This window comes from Uloborus diversus, chromosome 10 (genome assembly GCF_026930045.1).
Source record: "Uloborus diversus isolate 005 chromosome 10, Udiv.v.3.1, whole genome shotgun sequence".
NCBI lineage: Eukaryota > Metazoa > Arthropoda > Arachnida > Araneae > Uloboridae > Uloborus > Uloborus diversus.
The window spans coordinates 117,010,344-117,033,475 of record NC_072740.1 but is presented as its reverse complement, the minus strand read 5'-3'; the positions used below and the strand labels follow the sequence as shown (position 1 = coordinate 117,033,475).

Here is a 23,132-nt window from a genome sequence, read left to right as displayed (position 1 = left end):
ATTTAAAGCAATCTGTGCAAAGTTCTAAATATGTCACAAGAGAGAGTGAGAGAGAGAGAGAGAGAGAGAGAGCTTAATTTGCCTAATAGCTGACGGGAGTTCCGCTCCTGTATTTATTTTGTATTAACTTTTGATAATACTAATTTTTACTTTATTAGTGCTTTCGGTGCGATTTTATGGATTAACGGAATTTCAGGCTTTTTAAGCATTAATATCCGTTCTGAGAAAGAGAGTACCAGAACTTTTCTGTAATAAGTTAAGCCTCTTCTTAATTTATTTATTCGTACGAAACAAGATTTATAGGAAAATTTAGCAATTCATTTGTTTTTCTTATTGTTCATAGGCTACATTTTGTAAAATAAATTTAAAAGCTCATATTATTTGACGATTAATGCTTGTTTATGTCCCCCCCCCCCCTTTCATATGATTTTGAGTAAATATGTGCATTAAAAAATTCGTTAAACTGATTTTTTCTTGGTGCTTAAAAAATGCTGACGGATAAAAAATATAAAAAATCTTGATATAAAGACTATGCATTTTTGAAATTAAACAACAGAAAATTACTAATTAGCACGAAGAGCAATTGTTTTAAATATAATTAAAAAGATAAATTTTAAAATAACCTTAATAACATTATTTCTCTTTTTAAAAACCCAGACAATTTAAAGAAAAGAAAAAATGCTGCAAGGGAGAGAAAGAAGAAAAATATCTACTATCCAATTGAAAAGAAAAAAAGAATGATTTGAAAAAAATGTGTGCAGTTCTCTACTTTCTTTAACACAATAATTAGGTACAGATTTAGTATTTAACTGCGCACTTTTCTCCGCCCATCCTCATGCCTGACGCATTTGTTTACTTGACTATGTACTAGAATGTACTAGAAACACAGAGTTGTTTTTAATTAAATGAAAGAATTTTGAAAGTTTTGAAAATGAATACTATTTACAATTTTTTCACTTTAGCTTCAATTACCTAATTCAGAATTGCCCGAATGATTGTATAAAAGCTTATTTACAAAAATATTTTTAAAAAAAAGAGAAAAAAAAAACATCAGTACAGAAAGAAAAATTACTTCGAAGACTTTCCAAAACTGAAGAATTTCAGAAATCAAAGCATAGTTCATCAGCTTTTCTTGCTAATGTGAAATAAAACTGAAAGCAGCTAAGTGCTATCAATCATTGAAGCGTGACTAGTCTCAGGTATAAAGATATTAATCCTTGTAAACATGTTGTGACCTTTCAGCTGCAGCTGTAGATATACTCTAGTTCATCTAAACATTATTTGCGAGGGCCTTTCACTCAGAGCTAGTAAAAGGTTCTTCAGAGTCCCGTATAAATCTGCTCTGGCTTTTTGACATTTTTCAACTTCTGATTCGAAACTAACTTTTACCAACGAACAGCAAAGAAGCACTTTAAGCTTCTGCTTTAATTTAGCAGAACATTTTAAGAAAAAAATAAGTAAAGATAACTTTTCCAATTGTTTTTAAAACCAAAAAAAAAGAGTGCCGAATTTTTCAGGGAACTATCTGAATGGCGAAGATTACTTTTTTACTTAATAAAATGATGAATTAAATCACTATATGTGCACAGCTAAAAAAGATTTTAACAGGTGGTCTATTGTCATATCAGAAGATCCCCTGCACAAAGTATGTCCAATATAAAAAAAAGCATGCTCCGAAAATCTATTAGACATAGTATATAGTTTGGTCTCAGAGCCTGATTACTGAATCGGCCAACTGGGCCAAGGCATAAGGCCCCTGGTTTTTAGGGTCCCCATAATTTCTAAAACTGTTATAATAAAATGGCTAAAATTGTGGAGTTTGACTATAAAGGGTCCCCGAAAAGCGTTTGTCCTAGGGCTATATCATATTTTAATCTGGCACTGACAACCACTGACGATGAAGTTCGATGAATAGTCCTGTAGCATTAACGTAGATGAAATATTAACGAAAGTTATCGTACCGTTCTTCGAAATTGTCACCTCTAATAACTATGCACCGCTAAGATCTGATATACACGTCCTGGAAACTTTGCAAGAAGTCTTGTTTCGGAATGAGGTTCAAAAGTCTCGTCACGTTTCGTTGGATGTCAGTAATATCGTCAAAGCTCTTTCCTTTCAAAGTGAATTTGAGTCGTGAGAATAGGAAGAAGTCTGGACGATTAAGATCTGGAGAGTCTGGTGGGTGTTCAATTCGCAGCACCATCTTTTCTTTTTCCTTCGGATTAATTCTGAAGAGTGTGCTACAGCATCGGCGACAAAAGAATGCTTGACAATATTAAAAGAAAACAATGCAAAATGAAAGGCAACAAAAACGATACCCATCTGCATATCAAGCTCATTCTTGAAACTCTTACCCAAAACTACAAAAAATATTCAACCTGACATGAAAGTTCGACCTCCATTATTTTTATTTATTAATATTTGTTTTTTAAAAAAACCATTCCTTTCACGTTAATAGAAATTTGAAAATACGATTAGTCTAATTATGCCATCGAAATCATTCAGCTAATTCTTCAATCTCTAGCCTAACTCTACAAAAAAAAAAAAAGAAGAAGAAGAAGAAGAAGAAGAATTCAACCACGCATGAAAGTTTGACCACTCCAAAGCAGAAAAGAGTGAGAGGACCAATCTTTTTCTGCTGAAGCAAGGCTCCTTTTAATTTAATTTCACCAACACTCTCCTTTTAGCCCCTTAATTCCATGTCCAGGGTCATTTTGGTCGCCGTTTGCAAAGGTTTCGGTCTATTTCCTACGGATTAATTCTGAAGAGTCTGTGTAACAGCGTCGGCGACTAAAGAGTGCTTGTCGATATTAAAAGAAAAGCAAAACAAAATGCAAGGGAACAAAAAGACAGGGACTGGCAAAACTTCGATCGCGATTATATTCCGCCTAATGCGTCGCACTCTGAAATCCCCGCTGAATCCCCAGGGATGATTGATGGGGGGGATTTGAGATTTTGGGGATTTAAAAGTGTCTCAAGAGCAGCCCTTTGTGGATTCAAATGTAATCATTCCCTTCAGCGTGTTCAGCCTTTTCCATCTCACCGAAAAACCTTTCTTACCTTTCTAACGACATTTTTTTTGCTTTGTCTCTTCTCTTAATAGAAGTCTCAGAGTTAAGTACATTTCTTTTTGCTTTGATGGGAATGAAAAGTATGTTCCAATCTTTGTTTCTGAAATAATGGATCATTTTGTTCTCTTATAATTATGATGGAGTCGCACATGATTGATGAGCAGAAACTTGTGTGCTTATATTGTCTTTCAAAGGTGAAGAGTGGAAATACTTTTAACAAGACAATTCGAAGGTCTTTTATCCAGCTATATCAAGTTTGCATTTGAAAATGTTATTACTTTAAGGTTATACGTTTCAGAAGATTAGAGCAGCTGTTTGTCTTCAAGTGAATTTTTTTCCTTCTTCAAAGAGGGGTACCGTCAACTGCACTGTCATAACTGCGGGTTTCATATGACACTTTTCAGGGTGAAACGTTTTAGCATTAGCGGCTCCTCTCCCCCACCCCCAAGGGTGCCATTTGGTTCCCCATGGCATCCCCATACCACACTTAAAGATGCCATTTGGTTCCGTATGGCTATATGACACCCTTGAAGATCACGTAGGGTTTCGTGCGAACCCTTAAATGTGCCATGAGGAGCTAAATGGCACCCTTAAGCAGGTGCCTTCGCTGCTACAACGTTTCACCCTAAAAGGTGCCATATGCAACCGCAGTTTTTGCAGTGTTTGCAGTGTGGGGTAACTTTGAAACTTGCAAGTAACATCGGCCCAACAAACGAAAAGAAATTGTCTTTACTCTATTACCTATCCATAGGAGAGTGAACATCGTGTCTCGTTTCAAGGGCCTAGGCAAGGCAGCACTGGCTTGACGTAATCATTGCTGGGACTGGGAGTACTTATTGGCTTTTCGTTTATTGGGCCAATGTTCCTCGCAAAAAGACCGGTTAACGGTATTGCAAATCGAAATTACATTACAGGTACAATGCTAAAAAAGATCTCTCAAAATAAAACGACTATATATGATCACAAGCTAAGATTGATCTTAAAAAGTAGAAAAAGACCTTAGAGCCCACATTCGGCATACAAATCGCATACACCTGTTTTAGAGCTTCAAGAAATCCTTCTTTAGAGTTGTCTGCAATGTTAAGTGTTATTCACAGCTAGTGCTTTCTCGAGAATGAAAGGAGCACATGGCACGTGATATTTTCAAAAGAGCACACTTCTCGCACGCACAAACGCATACGCACAAATGAATTTTAGTTTCCTATTTGATTTCGACTGTTTTTGAGCTGTTAAAATGTCTCAATGTTCTTAATTAAGGGGATAAATTGAAACCTTTTTGTACAAAAAACTAACAACACCAAAAGTAAAATCCTCCCTTCATCCAAAATATATCTAAATATGTATACATTTTATGTATTCATTTTAACTCCCCCCCCCCCCGAGAGTAATTGTGACATTCAATAACACAATCATAACTGTTAAATAAAACATACTGGAGTAATTCTTTATTTTTAAATTTATCATACTAAAAAAAGAGCAACAAAGGTACTGAAGGCATAATATCTTATGAGAAACACCTTAGAAGAATCAGTGTAGTTAAATGTCTAAAATAGTTTGAGCATTTAATTGGATTTTTTTTTTCCTAAGCATTACACAACAACTCTCCCACACATCATTTGTTCATTCTCTGGAAAAGTAAGTGTCGTGCGGCTTTCAACAAGAATTAGCATGCATCCGATAAAATCGAGACCTCCGCATGCGTAAACATCTATGCCTGCAACCTTCTGTAGTTTTGTGTAATTCGCATCAATTTTCTACTAATAACATGAAAGAGCGTCTATTATCTTTATTAAAGGTATTACAGGTTATTACATTTGAATCACGACGGGATGCTACTCGGGATGAAAGAATGGCTATCTTTACATCGATGAAGAAGTTTGAGGCCTATAATTAACATAATGCAAAAAGGCACTGCGAAACTGAGGATTTTGACAATGTGTGTTTGTTTTTTACTTTCATTTTTATTGGTTGGCCTTTTTCCTCGCTTTTGAATTGTATTTTTGAAAGAAATATTAGCCAAGTGAGAAAAGTCCTTCTAGTTATTACGTTAATATGATTTTAATGAATAAATGGAGCTACTAGCACACCTTCTGAGGACAGGGCACAACAATCCTATCCTGCAGATAAACGACAATATTAGGATTGGAAATTGCATTAAACCACAAGCATGGGGGGGGGATTGACTCCCCCCTCACCTCTGCTGCTCTCCTGAAAGGAGCATTTCGAGCAGTAAATGTATCATGAGCTGTGATAAATAATTAGCAAAGTGTTTGTTAAAATTCTCTCCTCTCCCCACCTTGAGCTATGGTACATCCTTTCAAATGCTAGGAGCACCTCCCTAGCTAGAGTCCTCCTCCCCAAGAAAACAGACCAAAATTCTCCTAAAATCCTCTTCAACAATTTTATGACGAAGTCTGTGTCATGACCTTTTCATGGTAACCTGAAACCATGAAGTAAAGCATCGGAAAAAAGGGGACAGATGTAATTTTAGCTCCAAGAATTGAATAAATGCAAAAAAAAAAAAAGAAAAAAAAAAGAAAAAGAAAAAGAAAAAAAAAGGATAAATTTATTCATAAAAATAAAAGTTAGCAGCTAAAGTTTCAACTAGAAATAAATTTAAAAAAAAATCGGTGTAATATATTTACACTGCCATACAAAATTCACACATAGGATTAAAACTTTTTTTTGTTTCTCAAACTGTCCTTTGTTACGTCAAGTGAATAAATGAACAATCTTACATATCAAAGATTTCACCATTGCTTCAAATCACAATAGAATAAGGCAAATTTCAGAAGTTTAGGAGAGTGATTCAATAAAGTGTGATTCCTTAGCAATCAAAGGCAGCGAATGAACCCAAACTCAGTTAAAGTGAATCTTGCGATCAGATTACCCGGCGCTTGAAACTCTCGAAGGAATCCGAATTTGATTTAAGCGTGTGAAATAACCTGAGCGCAGATAATTGTTCTATTGATTTAACGGGCGTTTTAAATGCCCGCTAATTAGGACAAAATCTGTCTGTAGCTAGGCGACCTCGATTCCTGAACAATTATTCGAAGCACAATTCCCTGGGAGGAATGTTGGATTCATTTGCAAAAGGTAGGAGGAATGATGAAAAATTTCGCTCGATGGCCCAGCTGTATAGGAATTCAATAGTTATGTTTCTTACTTACATTTATCAATTCCAAGACTTACGGTCTCAATAGAAGATTTAGATCGATGTTTACTTTAAACAAATTGAATTTATTTGGCATTGATCCTTTGATCAGATATGGACAGCATTTATTTCATTTACGTTCAAAAATTGTTGTTGTCAATTCTACTGCTGGTAATAAAGGGCATAGCTTAGTATTTTTTTCTTATAACTCACGCTCTTTATAACATTTTATGTTGTTACATAACGACATAAAAAGACAGCATATATTATGATCTCGATTCCTGAACAATTATTCGAAGCCCCGGGAGGACTGTGTAAAATTTTGCTCGCTGGCCCTGCTTGTATAGGAATTCAATAGTTATGTTTCTTACTTACACTTATCAATTCCGAGACTTACGGACTTAATAGAAGATTTAGATCGATGTTTACTAAAAAAACGAATTGAATCTATTTGGCATTGATACTTTGATGAAGTATGGACAGCATTTATTTCATCTTCGTTTACAATTGCTGTTGTCAATCTTGCTGCTGGTATTATTATTTAATTACTTAGTATTTTTTCTTGTAACTCACTTTCTATATAACATTTTATGTTTTTATATAACGACATTATATATCAACATATGTTGTGATCTCGATTCCTGAACAATTTTTCGAATCATCTTAGGAGGAATGTTGGATTCATTCGCAAAAAGGTATAGGAAGAATGATGAAAAATTTAGCTTAACGGCGCAATCGCATAAGAATTCAGTAGTTATGTTTCTTACTTACATTAATCAACTCCGAGACTTCCGGGCTCAATTGTTGCTGTCAATCTTGCTGTTCGTATTAAAGGACATTACTTACTATTTTTTCTTATCACTCGTGCTCTATGTACCATTTTATACAGTTATATAAAATGGTATAACCAATGTCTTATACTGATTAATTACATTTTTTACTTTCATTTATCAATTCCATACTCAACAGAGAACTTAGATTCATGTTTATTGAGAAGGAACTTGATTTATTCTGAGTTGATCCTATGATCCGATTGTGGGTACCATTTGTTTCGTCTAGTTTTTCTTCCGCTACTGCCGTTGTCAAGCTTGCCGCTCATACTTAAAGATTTTTTTCCCCCTTTATTTCTTAAAACTCTACTCTAAACCATATAACTACACTGTTTATAATCAGTGTTATACCAAATGCCTGATTAAGATCGAGCAAAGTAAAAGTCCTGATGCATTTGAGAGAACTTTCACTGCCATATCAGACGTAAATATAGTTGAATTTCATTGTTATTTTATTTCAACGTAAAACTGTTTCTTTAATAAATTTTTATCAATCCCTCTAGGTCAACTTTTTTGGTCTCTAATTCACCGAAAGAAGAACAAAACCATATTAATAAAAAAAACAAAAACATTTTAGTTCCTAGTAACAGAAATCAGTTCAATCGAGTATTTAAATTAGCACTAGAGAAATAAAACGTAATAACTGCGGATAATATTTCATATATAAACCTATAATGCACTCTAAAGACGATCTTTTCTGAATTAGTCCATTTTTCAGGGTCAGTGTTTCAAATAACATAGTTTTATTCAATATGAATGAATTATCTCATTTTGAAATTAAATGATACAGATAATGGTACGTTTGGGAAAAAATCAGTAGCAACAAACCGTAACAGAAATTCAAAATTTAAAATCTCTTATTCATACACTTACAATATCGTTTGTCACGCAAATAATACAAAAGTATCGATGACAACATCGGTTTTACCAAGAAGTAATTAAAAACTCATTTGACGATAATCTTCTTCGAAAATAGCTATTCGAAAAGCTATTTGTGTGGTTTATTTTAAAGTGTAAATATTTCGAATTGCATAGTTTTATTCAATAGAAATAAATTCACTTCAAATGAAATTAAATGATACAAATAATGATGCCAGTGAAAAAGTTAGTAACAGTAAGCTGTTACATTATTTAAAAATCCAAACGTTTTTCTTATTCACACACTTACTATGTCCCTTGTCGAGCAAATGATACAAAAAAATCGATGACTACTTCGGTTTTCCAAGAAGTGATTAAAAACCCATTTAACGATCATTTTCCTCGAAAATAGCTCTTCCAAAAGCTATTTGAACCGTCACGCAATAGGTAATGTGCATGTTATATGTTGTAAAGACATTAATGTTGAAACAGGAAAAAATACATTTTGTTGAAAAATTTTTAAATTTTATCATTTTTTCGACAGTGTTCAAAAATCTCCGAAAAATGTTTTCAAATCTTCACTAATAAACAAATAAAGTCACATATATCTAATGCTATTTTAAAAATCAGGTTTTTGATGTCTTAATGGATGATATTATACAGTACCTGTAAGTAAGTTCGAGAAATATTACAGAAATTTGTAAGTGTTTTCATTTTATATTTTCAGTAACAAATTTTGGTAATAACTTATCATCTTTCTCTTTGTCTCTTAAAAAAATTAAATTAACATTATAAGTTGATTTTGATTCTATTGATTTTAAACTCAATATTTGTTAAGAGAAACATGAACAGCAATAAAATAGTAACAAAAAAACAAAAACTACCAAAACGTTAAAAAACATGAAGTACTTATAAAAATGGGACATTATTATTATGTTTGTTAAGAGAAACATGAACAGCAATAAAATAGTAACAAAAAAACAAAAACTACCAAAACGTTAAAAAACATGAAGTACTTATAAAAATGGGACATTATTATTATGTTTTTTTATATCAACAAAAATGTCTAAATTAGAAAGCTCTCATTCTTTTCAAAACCTAAGCATCTACCCGAAAAATGGACGTTTCTTTTTAATGTAACAGAAATACAAGCTTCTAAAAAGTTTCCTTTAAAAATAACCGCAATATTTCAGTGCTGTGAAATTATATTTATTTATTTGTTCTTAACGATTATATAAGAAAAACTCGAACCGTACAAAAAGGAAAGATTCCTCCAGTGGTCACTAACTGAGAGATATAACACTTGATGTAACATTTTACAATCTCTCAGCTGTCACATGCAACAACCGACTGATTCTTACACGATTATAAGTTTGTAGCAGCATCTTTATTGTTTGCGAGCTCCGAAGCATGGCATTTTGACTCACGGAAACTTCATTTTTTTACATTTTTTTCTACACAGATAGTCACAGGACCATTTATCAAACTTTGAAGGTCACACGTAGATCTGAAGCAGGCGAATTTAGCCTTTTCAAAAATTTCTGCCAACGGATGCATTTTTATTCGTCAAAAATGACTAACTGAAGTCAGCTCTAATTTTCGACTTTCGTCAGAAAGAAAATATTAAAAAGCAAGTTATTCGTGTGATTGTCATTGGTAAATGCAGTTTTTTGATTTGCAGTGGCATGGGTGTATAGTGATTCATTGCAGTCTCATCCTTTTATTTCAGGGGCTGGTCACCGTACTACGTTGGACAGATCATCGAGTCTGGTTACGCATCATCAACAAAATTTGGATGATGTTTACCAGATTAAGAAAAACCGAAAGGCTAGCAACATGATAAATTGAGTTGAATCCATCAGCTGCAGGTAAGGAGTTGCATTTTATCTGTCTAATAAACTAGCCATTTGACATTTTTATTAAAGGGGGTCCCAAAATTAAAGCAAAATTTGAATTTGCCGACATTTTTGCAGTAAATTGTTGGCAACCTTGAAAAAAAGAACACTTTGACAGCTGAGAGTTTAGGGTTATTAAAAATGGAGCTTTATACGCTACACACACACAATAACGCGTTTTCATTATTGAACAATTATTTCAAAAATAATGAAAGTTGAGGCTGGTCAAGCTCTATCGCAACACGGTAATACACGGGTGGTTGTGGGCTTGTTAACATAGACCTTTTACTTCAAATAACCCCATAAGAAGAAAGCTATTGATGTTAAATCACCCGATGTAGGGTGCCAATTCTGATCATCGAAACGAGAGAGTACACGACCCGGGAAATGCCACATAGGGGAGGGGGGGGGGAGTTATTGAATTGTTTTAGTGGTATGGTAGCATAATACTCCATTTTTACTAACCCTAAACTCTCAGCTGTCAAATTGTTCTTTTTTCATGGCTGACAACAATTGACGGCAAAAATGGTGGCAAATTCAAAATTTTTGCGTTAATTTTGGGACATCCTTTATAAATAAACTTTTAGTAGGAAAAAAGCGCAATTGAGATCTCGGTCTAAGAACGGTGCAGTTCCGCCTTTTGCCGGTTTTGTGTTTTGCATTGAAAAAAAATTAGTATATTTCTATTTTGTACATGAATGAGACAATTTCAACCAAAATTCCGTAAGATATTATAAGAAAGCAGCTATAACAGATTTCGTTTCGGGGGAAGTGAAGAAAAACGTTTGTCAATTGTGTTTCATTTCTTTGAAACTGAAGTGTTTCTTTATCACAAGACACGCATTGTTCAAGTACGGAACAAGTCCAATACGTAGCAATTAATTACACATCGTCGCCTCAAAACAACAGGAGGATATCTTACTGTTATTCCTGGGATTAGATGACTTACTGTTACTGTTCTGAGGGGACGATATAATCCACATTATATTTTGTTGTAATGTCATTAAAATTTGTTTTTTAGAACTAAATTCTGACATACTATTAAATATAAACACAATACCATCAAAATTGAATTATAAACTTTTGTTTGTATATTATTATTATCTCTGTATGTGTGTGTGTGAATCCTGAAAATTTTCAAAAAGTGGAGTTGTCTCTTACATGCACCGATAAAAATGAGAAAAAAAAGGTCTGTTTATAGCGAATATGGAAAGATCGCTCACCCGCTCGCTAAAATCTATTTGTCGTAATAAATGGCTTTCAGAAAAAAAAAGAAAAAAACATAGAAAATTTGCGTACGTTTCGTAAAATTTTGTCATTAAGAAGCAAACTGATTTTGAAAAGGTGTATTTGTCACTGCATCTAGATTCCTTGGATGGCCATTTAAATTTATCGCGCGAAAAACAATCGTTGCTTTCTCCTCTTTATTAAAAATAGATGTATGCTACTTATATAATAGATATTCTACAAATTACACATAAAAAAATAACCATGCACACAACGAAAATATACAAACATAATATTTTTTTGTACTCTAAACCCCACTTTAGCTCATATTAAAAAAAAATCCAAGTTTCAAACAGCTGCAGCTCAATTTCTCCGGAGTATCAGTTTCTTATTTCGAACGGACTGGCTGCAAACTAGTTAGACCGTATTGTGAACAATGTAAAAAAGGAAGATCGATATAAAAATATGCTTTTTCAAAGTATACATAAATACTAGAAAGAAAGATTAAGTTTTGAGACAGAAACTAATATTCCTCATCTAACGCTGGCCAATGCCATATCCATTAGCTGTTATCTACCTTGTAAGACCATTGTATAAGTCAGCATTTTAGATAGTTTTTTTTTTTTTTTTTTTGTATTTGTTGCTGTTTTCTAATAACATACAAAAGAGCGGTTCCAAAAAAAAAAAAAAAAAAAAAAAAAAAAAAAAAAAAAAAAAAAAAAAAAAAACCACATTCATAGATTTTTTTTATAAGTGAAATAATAAATAAATGAATAGATTAAATAAATTAATGAATGTAAATGAATTAAAGGATGAATAAATAGTCAAACGATTTTTAAAATTTATATGCATGAATAAATGAAATAATATATTTCTCTCTGACCCGCATGAACTCGACAAATTGAACAAAACAGTTAAAACCAGAACATGAATAAATAATACACGGAATATCACTAAGGCTCAATTCCTTTTTAAAATGTAACCGTTTAATTAAAGAAAAAAAAAATCTTTGATATACCAGAAAATATTATGTATGAGTATCAAATTTTTAAAAGGCTAGTATTACCACATATCTGGATCTTCACGGGAAACTATTTTGAAACTAGGGTCAGCTACATGTTTAATGACATAGTTAAGATATTGCCAGATAGGTGGCACAGCAAACGGTGTGAAATATTTCATCATTTCACTTTGCCTCATTGTTTCACCTTGACCCACATTTCCGTTCAATGTTCCGTTTAAAAACTTGACTTAAAATGCAATTTGTTATTCTTTTACTTTTAATGTTTTTGTACAAAAATAAAATTGCTAGTATTGAATATTGAAAAGCAGATTTAAAATGGTGTACATCGCACATTTGTTTTCTTGTTTTTACGTCACTCTTTAGAAATGTTTCAACTACCTCAATAAATAATTATAAAAATTAGCAAAATGTTTCAATCAAACCAACTCATTCTATTTTTGTTCATTTTTACAAATTAGTTGCAAATCTATGTCAATTAATGCTTCATAAATCTCGCAGTAGATCGTGCTGATTAACTTTAGAATCTCAAAACTGCCTATATGACGTAAAGTTGTGCCTATCGCCAATAATACGCGATTTTTACAAAAAACCAGTTATTCTTGGCTTTCATTCCCCTCCTACTGCTTATAGGTGGCGCAAAAAGGCGTGTCTATGCATTACTCCTTCATAAAATATGATTCATAACTAATTTTTGGAAAAAGTACAACAATTATGAATAAGTTCCATGAAAAAAGAAGTATGGGGTACTAATTTCTGGAAAAAAAAAATTCCCTCACATGTTTCGGGGTTATTCTTTCTTTAGTTGGCGAAAATACGCTTACTGAAAAAGTAGTTATGCTACTTACTATTCTTTGATATATTACCGAATTCAAGGCAATTGTTTGTTTCATTTTTGAAATGGTTGTAACGGAATTAACCGTAGAAAATGTTGGGAAGCAAATAACGAACAGTTTTTTTGTTATTGGGACTACCCCCCCCCCCCCAACCCCCAGCTGTAGTGGTTATTTTTGTGTGGAGAATATAATTCAACTGATATTTTATACTTTTCTCCACAACACCTCACTTCTTAGCTTTCAGCCTTAGGTTTCACCGTCCGTATTTGATATTTTATACTGGTTACCTTTCAGCACGACCAATAGTCACATTTTTGCTCCCAATGATTAGAAATCTGGGCACCCACACTGTACAAACTGCAAGTTGCATATAGTACTTTTTAGGGCGAAACGTTGTAGCACCAGTGGTACCTCCTTAAGATTGTCATTTGGCCCCCTGTGGCACCGTAAAGGGGTAAATTGGTTCCATGTGACACCTCTAAGGGTGCCATTTGGCACCCTCCGGCACCCTTAAGAGTGTCATAGGTGGCAAAATGGTAACCTTAAGGACGTACCTCTAGAGAGAGCTACAACGTTTCACCCAAAAAAGTACCATACGCAATTCGTAGTTTTCACAGTGTAACATTGTACTTATCGGAGCAGAACATTTTCAGGCATTGTATAAGTTACTAATGTGAAACCATTAATGCCTAATCATATTTAATGAAATGGAAATTCAATTTAAAATTAAAATAATTGTTGGTATTTATTAAAATTGATTCAAGAAATTCATAAATATCGGACATGATTTGTACCGTTTTCTCGAAAATAACCCATAAACATGTTGCAGTTGACTTTTCTGTAGATCAAGTACAACAGCAACAAAATTTAACTTTAGAAACATTGATGAAATTTATGTTTTGCAAATGACAGAAACGAGACAAATCAATTTATCAGTCTTAGCATAAAAGAATCGCATACAAGATACTAATGAAGAAAACATCAAGGCAGCGTGTATTTCTTGCGCAGTTGTTGCCTCTTTAAAAATCAATAAAATCCCAGACATATTTCAATGAAAATTTCTTGCATCTTTTACCGAGAGCACTGATAGGATCTTTCCTACTGAAACGAAGGATTCTCGGTCATAAATCATTTTTCGAGACAGCTTCCCAAAGAGCAAGAAAAATTTCGAGAAAAATTCTCGGATGACATAAATTAGAGATAGAATAAAAATTCAGTTTAAAATATTTTATAACATGATTCGAAAATGTTTTTTTCTCTTTCATGCTTGAATATTTAAGATATATATGAGACTGGGTTCATCATTTCATCCTCTATTTTTTTGATGTCTTAGAAAGGCTATCACATGTCAAACGAAAACTGTTTGCTTTAACAATTTCCATAAAAGGATTTTATCAAAACAGGGAAATAAATTTTTATAGCTTGGGGCGAAGTTTATTTTTCCTTGAACTTTCATCAACTATTAGAACTAAGAACTCTTCATTTCAGAATAACGTTGAACTGTGATTATTTGGTGCTTAGCAGGCGAAGTCATAACGGCGGAAAAAACGGAATTTTATTTTTTTAAATTTTTTTAGAAGTGTTTTGTTTGGTAAAAATGTGTTCTACTTTTTCAATGTAAGCAGTAATTTCATTAAAATTGCCATATTCAAACAAAATATTTTGGCAGGAAAAAATCGGTGCGTTGAGTGAAAACAAGCAATGCACTTCTTTGTTTACACGGAAAACATTTTGTTAGAAAATTATATGTCATCAAAAAAGAAAAGTGAGAGTGAGAGAGAGAGAGAGAGAGATTATTTAGTAACTTATTTCTTACATTTACAAAATACAGAAGGTCCTTGACTATCAGGCTCTCGAATATCTGACATTTCGATTATCGGACAGCCTAAAAAGCTGGCCAAACTAAAAGCAATTCAAAATATTATATTAAAAGTAATTACCGTATGAATCAGCAAAATAAACACCTCTGACATCAACTTACAGTAACTTGTTTAAATGTTTAGTGCATTAAGATTCGAAAAGTTTTTTTCCCCCCTTGCTCATTTTTTTTTTTTTTTAATAGAATAAATTGCTTCATTTTTGATTATTGCACATTCAACATGACTAACACAAATGAAGTGTTTTAATGGCAAGTTTACTTTTTAAACCAAATTTCCAGTGAAAATTCAAAACAATAATAATAACATAAAGGAATGTGTTTAAAGGATCTTCATTTTATTTATCCATTTTCAGAAGTTTTGATTTCTTCCTATGTCTGTAATTTGCTTTCAATGTAGTAGTAGATTAAAAACAATAATAGTAGTAGGTTAATAACAATTGAAACTATCTATGCAACTTAAATACACCGAAAGCTCAGTTACTCCATCCGAGGTCTGCAGTTTCGTGCTTTTTAGCACTCATCAGCCCGGAATAGGAACTACCTAAGCTGGAGGCGAAAAACCTCTTAAGGGAGTCAAGAGAGCCAAACAAACTGGTAGCTAATGTAGAATTAGCACATCAGAAGAGTGACCACATTAGCTACCAGTTTGTTTGACTCTCTTGGCCCCCTTAAGAGGTTTTTCGCCTCCAGCTCAGGTAGTTCCTATTCCGGCTTGATGAGTGCTAAAAAGCACGAAACTGCAGTCCTCGGATGGAATAACTGAGCTGGCGGTGTATTTAAGTACTTCTGCCTTAGCCTTGGCTTAGGGCGGTAACTTATTACAAAATATATATGCTAAGGAGCGATAATGGTTCAGCATTTCTTATTTCCTAAGAGTCGAACCATTGTAACTTTTTTTTCATTTCATTTTTTAACTAGGCTATCGTGGAAGAACTGATAAATTGATGGAGGTCTATAGTGGTAAGGAAGAGTTTTTGAGAACAGGTAAAAGATTCAAATGATCATAAATAAATTTATGTTTCTATTGCATTCAGTATTTTGTAATTTTTGGAAATAAAGTATTTATAACTAGAGATAGTGATATTTAATTTTAAGAATTGACATCACTCAACGCCCCTTTTGGATCAACCGTTTTACTCTGCATCATGTGGTACTCCATGATTTCACAAGCATTTTTTCAGAATAGTATTGATGAACAAAAAATAAATAATGAAGTATTTTCCAAATGTCACTCGAACATATTTTACCATTTTAAAAGTGTTAGCTGTCCTTATTTTATGTATCTTTATAATAACAGGGGTCACCCTAGGGGTCCCAAGGACTCTGTGGGTATCGACACCTAGATCTCTTGCTTCGAACATGCACGCCAATTCCAACACGGTACACTGTTAAAACCAGGGGTTCCAGACGAGAGAATATATTCCCCCTAAGGTGAAGGCATGGTACCGAAGGGTGCCATACTAGCCAGGAAACGCAGCAGGGGTGCAAAAACAGCAGGCAATCGCAGAATGAATCGTTACGCATGCGCGTTGACTTCGACATTCATTCAACCACTTCAATATGGCGGACGCAGGATAAGTAGCTCGATGTTACGTTCACATTGAATTAAGTAAAATATTGGATTAAAACTCTTCTAGGAATAAAAGTTTCGAGGATTCATCTCCAAAATAACAAGTAAGTACAGCTTTTGATCACCTTGTAGCTTTCAGGGCTTTCAAACATAGTTAAAAGTGTTTTTAAAAGTACGTTTACTGGTTTTTATTGTTTAACGGTTACTGTAGTGCTATCTCCAACATTCAAACCGATACTAAAAATATCTATCATTATTTTCTTGAGTACTCGATAAGCAACGTTTAACCACCACATTATTGACCACAGTAAGATGTAATCAACAAGTGAGATGAAATAATGAAAAAAAAAAAATGATTCTTGTGCTTCTTAGATTATAAAACAGAATAGCAAGCGGGAAAAAATGTACTAAAAAATAAAACTCGTTCCGTCTAGTGTTTTTTTTTTCATTCAAGTGTTTGAATCATTTCCTGTTAGCGGTTATCTAATTGGTGTTATTTTGTGAAGCCGATAATATAGCGTTAGAAATCTCTTTTGGTTTTTAAAAGTGGCGAAAAACTTCTAGTCTTTTAATTTAAATATATTTGTAACAGCTCTTTGATACCAAGTAAAGGGGGTGGATATTTAGTGTTTTATTTATTTTTAATATTACTGAAAAAAAATCATCAATACGCAGAATTTTTGACACGTTTTTAACGGCCCCAGAGTTGTTATTTTCATTATTATTATTTATTTTATTAATTTAAAGAAAAGAATAAAAATTTCACTGATCCGTAATTCTTTTCATTTGCTTTTATCTGTGTGGGTCAAAAGAGGATGAGAAACACTGAGTTAGAGCACGATCAGATGAATTAAAGCAACGCTTCTTAACTATGTTGAAAGCTCTGAAATATGATCAAATGCTGTAATTACAAGTTTTAATCTTTTCCAGTGCTTAATTCAATGTGAAAAATGTCTAAAACGTAGAATATCATGAATCAAAACTAGATATATGTAAAAAAAATAACAACTACACAACTGTATTCAAAAACACACACAATACAGAAGAGGGGGGGGAGTAGGATCTACAGTAGAAATTAGTAAGGGTGCCATTTTTCTCTCAGAAGGTTCTTTCTGGTCACCCCAGCTGCCTATCTTTTAGAAGGTGCCTGTTTTTCACCCAAAAAAGAGGTGCCATTTCGGCTCCATATTGGGTGTCGCTGGTGAACAAGCTTTTCACCCCTGAAAGGTGCCAAACGCAACCTGTAGTTTTAACAGTGTATACTTTATAATACATGTGAGGTCGGTGCTGCCTTGATGGTCAATTCTATCTGGACCAGTAGTCACAAATTTCTCTGACTAGGAATATGAGTGACATAGATTACATAAACATGAGACACTTAATTTTTTAATGAAAGACAAAACAGAAGTCAAATTTATGCTTTATTGTATTTGTAGTAGAATCAGCTAGTATGATAAATATTTACACAGAGAAGAATTAAAATGCTTCGTAAATAAATAATGTTTTTATTTAAAAAAAAAAACTTGTTTCCGGATAGATAGAATGATTAATTGAGATTGTTTTTCCATTTTTCTTTTTATATAACTAAATATAATTTCACTGTCAAATAAGCTACATCGATAGTACCTGCAACGCTGACTATAGTGGCATAGTGACTAAAACGGGAACCTTATATAGAAGACGTCGAAAAGGGGTCCCCGTAGCGTGAAGGTTACGAAACGTAACTGCTAAGTCAAAGTCATCAGCTGGTTGCAGTTGCGACAACTTACGAATGTCAGTTCACGACGAAGTCTCAATGCGACGTTTCAGTGACATTTTCACAACGTCACAAGGTGACCGGACACAAATTAATTGCAGTAGTGACGTTTCAGGGACGTCACATGAAACAAGTCTGTGTCATAATGTGACTCCTATGAGGCGCCACAATTCTGTCAATTTAGGACTTTGATCATTGTGACTCACGGTGGAGTCACGAACATTGCAGAGATACGTTGTGCTATCAGGGAAGTACAAATACTTTATTACATACTATAACTTTAAACATTTCATTTCCAGGGCATGAAATTCACTTGTAAATTTAGAAGGAAAAAACCGCCTATACACAAAAAAAAAAAAAAAAAAAACAGTGCTTTATTTAAATAGATTAAGGTTAATTCATATTACATAATACAGTTGAATATTATGAGTAATATCGAGATCAAATAGATTCAATGTCTTTCTTTTACGGAAAATGAAACACGATATGTAAAAATAATTAAAAATTTGAACCCGAACATATGTAATCTTATGACAACGATTAAATCACTCATACATTTAATTACATGAATTAATCGTAAAAGGTAATTCTCACACTTAAAAGTAACGCAGTTGTACCATAAATTTAAATTCAAAATTAAGTAATTAGAAAATTTCTTCACTAAGTGAAGTATTTAAGGAAAAAAAGTTATTACTTTTCATTGACTCATACTTAAATTACCTTAGCGTATTCCAATAAAAAATGGAATGCACTTATAACAACATTAAACTCTTCTGTTTCTCAAGACGGAACGAAATGTATTAAGAGGAGTATATATCGGTACTTGTTTCGGTATTTTTTATGGATTATTTGAAATTCTTGCAGCTACATTTACTGAAACTTTCAAATGTTTCAATTCATTCCTCTAAATATCACTAAAGTTGCATTAAACTAGAAGCAACAGCAACAATAATTTCGTCGCTCTGGTTCTACGCCTGCGCACTGTTGCAAAGGTGACATAGAAAATCAACCGAAAAGCCAGAGCGATGAAAATTTTGTTGCTGTTGCTTCCGGAAGGAATCCAAGCATGTCTTATGCAATAGAACATAATCACAAACAGGATCTTGTCAATCATATACGTCACTGTATTTGCTAGTTCCGAATTCCTGACTGTAGGCGGGAGCTAATGATTTTAACTAGCAAAACTAAAAATGTAATTAAGAACCAAGTATAACTGATTTCAACAGAGTCTAATACAGAAGCGGATACAAGGAGAGATTCATGGGGGTCATAACCCCCACCCCCTCAAGCGTTGACAATATTAGCTGTCCACATTGTCCAAACACTTTATGCATACAATGCAAACGATTTCAGTATTCTTTTCAATTCATTATTTTTAAAGGTAAATCTTTAAAAAAACTACTTTTTTTCACTCTTAGTGAATTTAATCAGCATCGTTTATGCTTTATTCTTGGCCGATTTAGTTCTTTTTATTAACGCTCTTGAAATTTATCGTACCCAAAACCGTAGGTTCGTTCGTAGTGGAGGTTGGAGATAATTCTTCAGCCTGACTCCCCTAAAATGATAGTCTGTGTCCGCCCCTTGTCTGATGTATTTTGATTTTCAAAAAAAAAAAAAAAACCCCGAAACAGTGAAGAAGATCAGAACTTAAAAGGCTTTCAAAATGAAAACTGGAAGTCCAAGATTTAAACTTTTCAAAATACTTTTAGAATATTTATTGAACATACTTAAAATTAAACCGGCCATTGCTCCTTACCTTAAATGCGACAAAGATGTATATCACCTAAGTCCAACAATCAAATTAAAACATCTGTGAGGCACTTACGCACGCCACTTGAAACGCTTAACCCTGTTGCTCAAAAACTATCTCGCTCTAAGCAGTTAATTGGATAAAAAAAGAGCGCATTTATGCGACAAAATGCGCTTTCAAACAACAAGTAATGGCTGGTTAAATATCACTAATGAGTATAGCTGCGATTATGTGCTCATGTGGCAATTTAAAAAATAAAAAAAAAGCATCTTCACATCGTCTTTACTTCATTAACTGTTAAACAAATGGGCAAAGCGGCTCTCCTCTCGTAAAGGGAAGTTTACTCCGCCAAAAATAATGAATGAATTGTTGGCACAATAAATAAAGTCCTATTTGTGTTTTATCGCCAACTGATGCCGCTCTTATTCTTACTACCAGGGTTACGGCGGAGCAATGAAAACGGATGCAAGCGATGTCAAAGTTCAACGCCTTCGCGCCTTTAAAAACACCCAGTGCTCGCCATCTTTGATATGGAGGGGGGTGGAATGTAAACAAATATGGCCGCCGACGTAATTCATCTGTTTCCTCTAGCTGGCTTTTAAAAATAAAGAGCTTTATTGCCAAATGTTGGCGCTGAATGAGCAGAGATTAACGGAGTGTATGAGATCTTCGCGAACGCATGGATTTTACTTGTCATCGTAAAAAGGGAAAGAGGCAGAGGTTTGTTGATTTTGGAGGTTTGGAATTCCGTGTTGCTAGAGACTAGTAAAAAATGAAAACATTGACTTTTGTAAATTAAATTTCTACACTTAGCGTTTTTTTTTAAATTTTGCAAAAAAAAAAAAAAATACTGTACATAATTTTTTCCCCCTTAAATTTGCAATACTCTTTATATTTCATATAGTACAACAGGCAGTCAGGGGTGTCCAGAACTAAAATTTTTGGGAGGAGATTTTTTTGGAGGAGATTCATTTGGGAGGAGATTTCGGGAGGTGTTTCATTCCTCAAATTTTCAATTTGCCGAATGAAACACCGATTTTCCCGAACGATAAAACATGAGCTAGTCCACTTCGAAAACGATCTTTTCTTAGAAATTCAAGATTTTAAGTCGATAAGAAATTGCCTCTACAGATCCACATGCACCACGAAATATTTTATTCAAATAATTAAAAATAAAAAAGCTAAAGTTTATAATTTTCTACGAAAAATGCATTTTTTTTTCTGTATATTTTCTTGAAATTAAGCACAAAAAAAAGTTTTGTGCACTAAGTGTTACTGCTTCAACCTCAAAAGTTCGTTAGGGAAAGAACCTTTGGCAAAAAAATCTGAGATTTTACTTGAATCTTGCTCAAAAGTTATCAACGGTGTTTTCATACACCTCAATACTTGTCACCCTGTAAACAGGACCCGATTAAGATAATTGGGGTGAAATATCAAATTTTTTTTGGGGGGGGATCCTCTGTAGTTAAACCTTATTTAAACAAACATTCAAGGGGAAGAAGGAGTCGAAGTTTCATGGATGCTGCGGTAATTATACACTATCTTCAAGCATTTACTGGGCTGTAGAGTATCCCACACCATTAGTAAAGCAGAAGAAAAAATAAATAAATAAAGGAGAAAACTTTTTTTTTTCTTTTTCCTAAATAAATGATTGAGACTTAATCCATTTAAATCATTTAGGGGGCCGACAAATGGAAGCTTTTTGCCATGTCCATAGCTTATTTAGCCTGTTCGACAATCATGCTTTTCCTATGAAATACACCGCCAGCTCAGTCATTTCCAGCCGAGGACTGCAGTTTCGTGCTTATTAGCACTCATCAGCCCGGCATAGGAAAGTGACTGAGCTGGAGATGGAAAACCTCATAAGGAAGCCAAGAGTGCGAAACAAACTGGTAGCTAATATAGAATTAGCAGACCAGACGAGTGACCGAAGCAATGGTTCGGTTCAACTCGAAGATTGAACGAGTAAGAGAGAAAACAAAACAAGAAGACAAAAAATAACAAAAAAGATGAAGAAGAAAACTTTCTCTGGGAAATACAATACATTTTTATCTTCTCATGGTATCAAATTTTCTCACCTTATATTTTTAGGGGAGTCACATGAAAAGCGAAATATATCCGAATGAACGGTATAACAAGGGGCTACTGCTAACTTCTCTGCTTAATAATTGGACAATATTTACGAACACATAACCGTTTTTTACGCCTCCAGTTGCAAAAGCGCTAAACTGTGACGCGTAACAGCGTAAGGCCCATTGCACTTTGCGCACTTAAAAGGCTGTTATTAGTGACAGAATAATGTATTAGAGGAAATATGTTTCCCGAGCTTTTGTCAGCTACAGGCACATTATGACAACCTCTCAACAACTCTTGCTGCCAACTTTTCTTGCTTTGTTTCTTGCTCCTGTAAGGCCTCGCACTTATTCAAAAGACTACTCTCCACTCTCTTCTATGGAGGAGGTGTGTTAGTCTCGGGTTGAGATTGTGCGTTTTTGATGGATGGCAGCGATGATCTTTTTTACACTTTTTTTCCTCCGCGCACTGTTTTTCTGGAGAGAAAATTCAATGAATAGGACGTTTCTAGAGATGTGCTGTTTTTGTTCTGCGGCAATGAAGAATGGTGAGGGACCTCCGTCTGAAATGAGGAGAAATATGGCCGTTTCAAATATTGTTCTTTCCAATGTTCCGAAACCTTTGCATTCGCGTCCAATTAAAACGAAAACGGAAGGAAAAGGAAATGACGAAAATCGAAATCATTTACTCGTAGAAATTGCTTGAAGACGAGCTATCATCTGTAATAGTGAGTCCGACCCACGGGCCAAGTGTAGCTCACTTATTCTTTTTTTTTTTTTTGGTATTTCCCCTTTTTACTTCTCCTTCTTTGAAATATATTTAATTTAATATTTGAAGAATAAAAAGATTGCTCAAATGTCTTTTTTATTGAAAAATACATAAGTATAAGTAGTAATCAACAAGTTAAAATAAACTGACATGATGATATAGAGTATAGCTAATTCCACGTTATATTTAAAATTTTAGTTTGGTTTTTAAAAATTATTTCAAATAAACAAATTGTCCATAATCCATGAAGTTCGCTTAATCGAAGCTCTAAAAAAAGTTATGCATCACAAAATTGTTTCAAGAGTTTTTTTTTTTCCCCTCAAATTTTTAAATGCTTATAACTAAATAAAAAGGTGTGCACAATTTTTTGTACCTTCTACACGGTGTTTGCATATGGCACTTTTGAGGGCGAAAAGCTTGCAGCACCAACAGCATCACTTTAAG

At 33.7% G+C, this 23,132-nt stretch overlaps 1 long non-coding RNA gene across 1 annotated transcript in view; it reads left to right on the top strand.

Annotated features, from left to right (window-relative positions):
• LOC129230972 (uncharacterized) overlaps positions 1-15,785 on the top strand; it is a 52,410-nt gene extending 36,625 nt beyond the window's left edge. Inside the window, exons 2-3 of the long non-coding RNA XR_008581224.1 lie at positions 9,643-9,781; positions 15,690-15,785. This is a non-coding gene — a long non-coding RNA (uncharacterized LOC129230972). The remainder of the gene's footprint in view (positions 1-9,642; positions 9,782-15,689) is intronic.
• Positions 15,786-23,132: the final 7,347 nt, after the last annotated feature.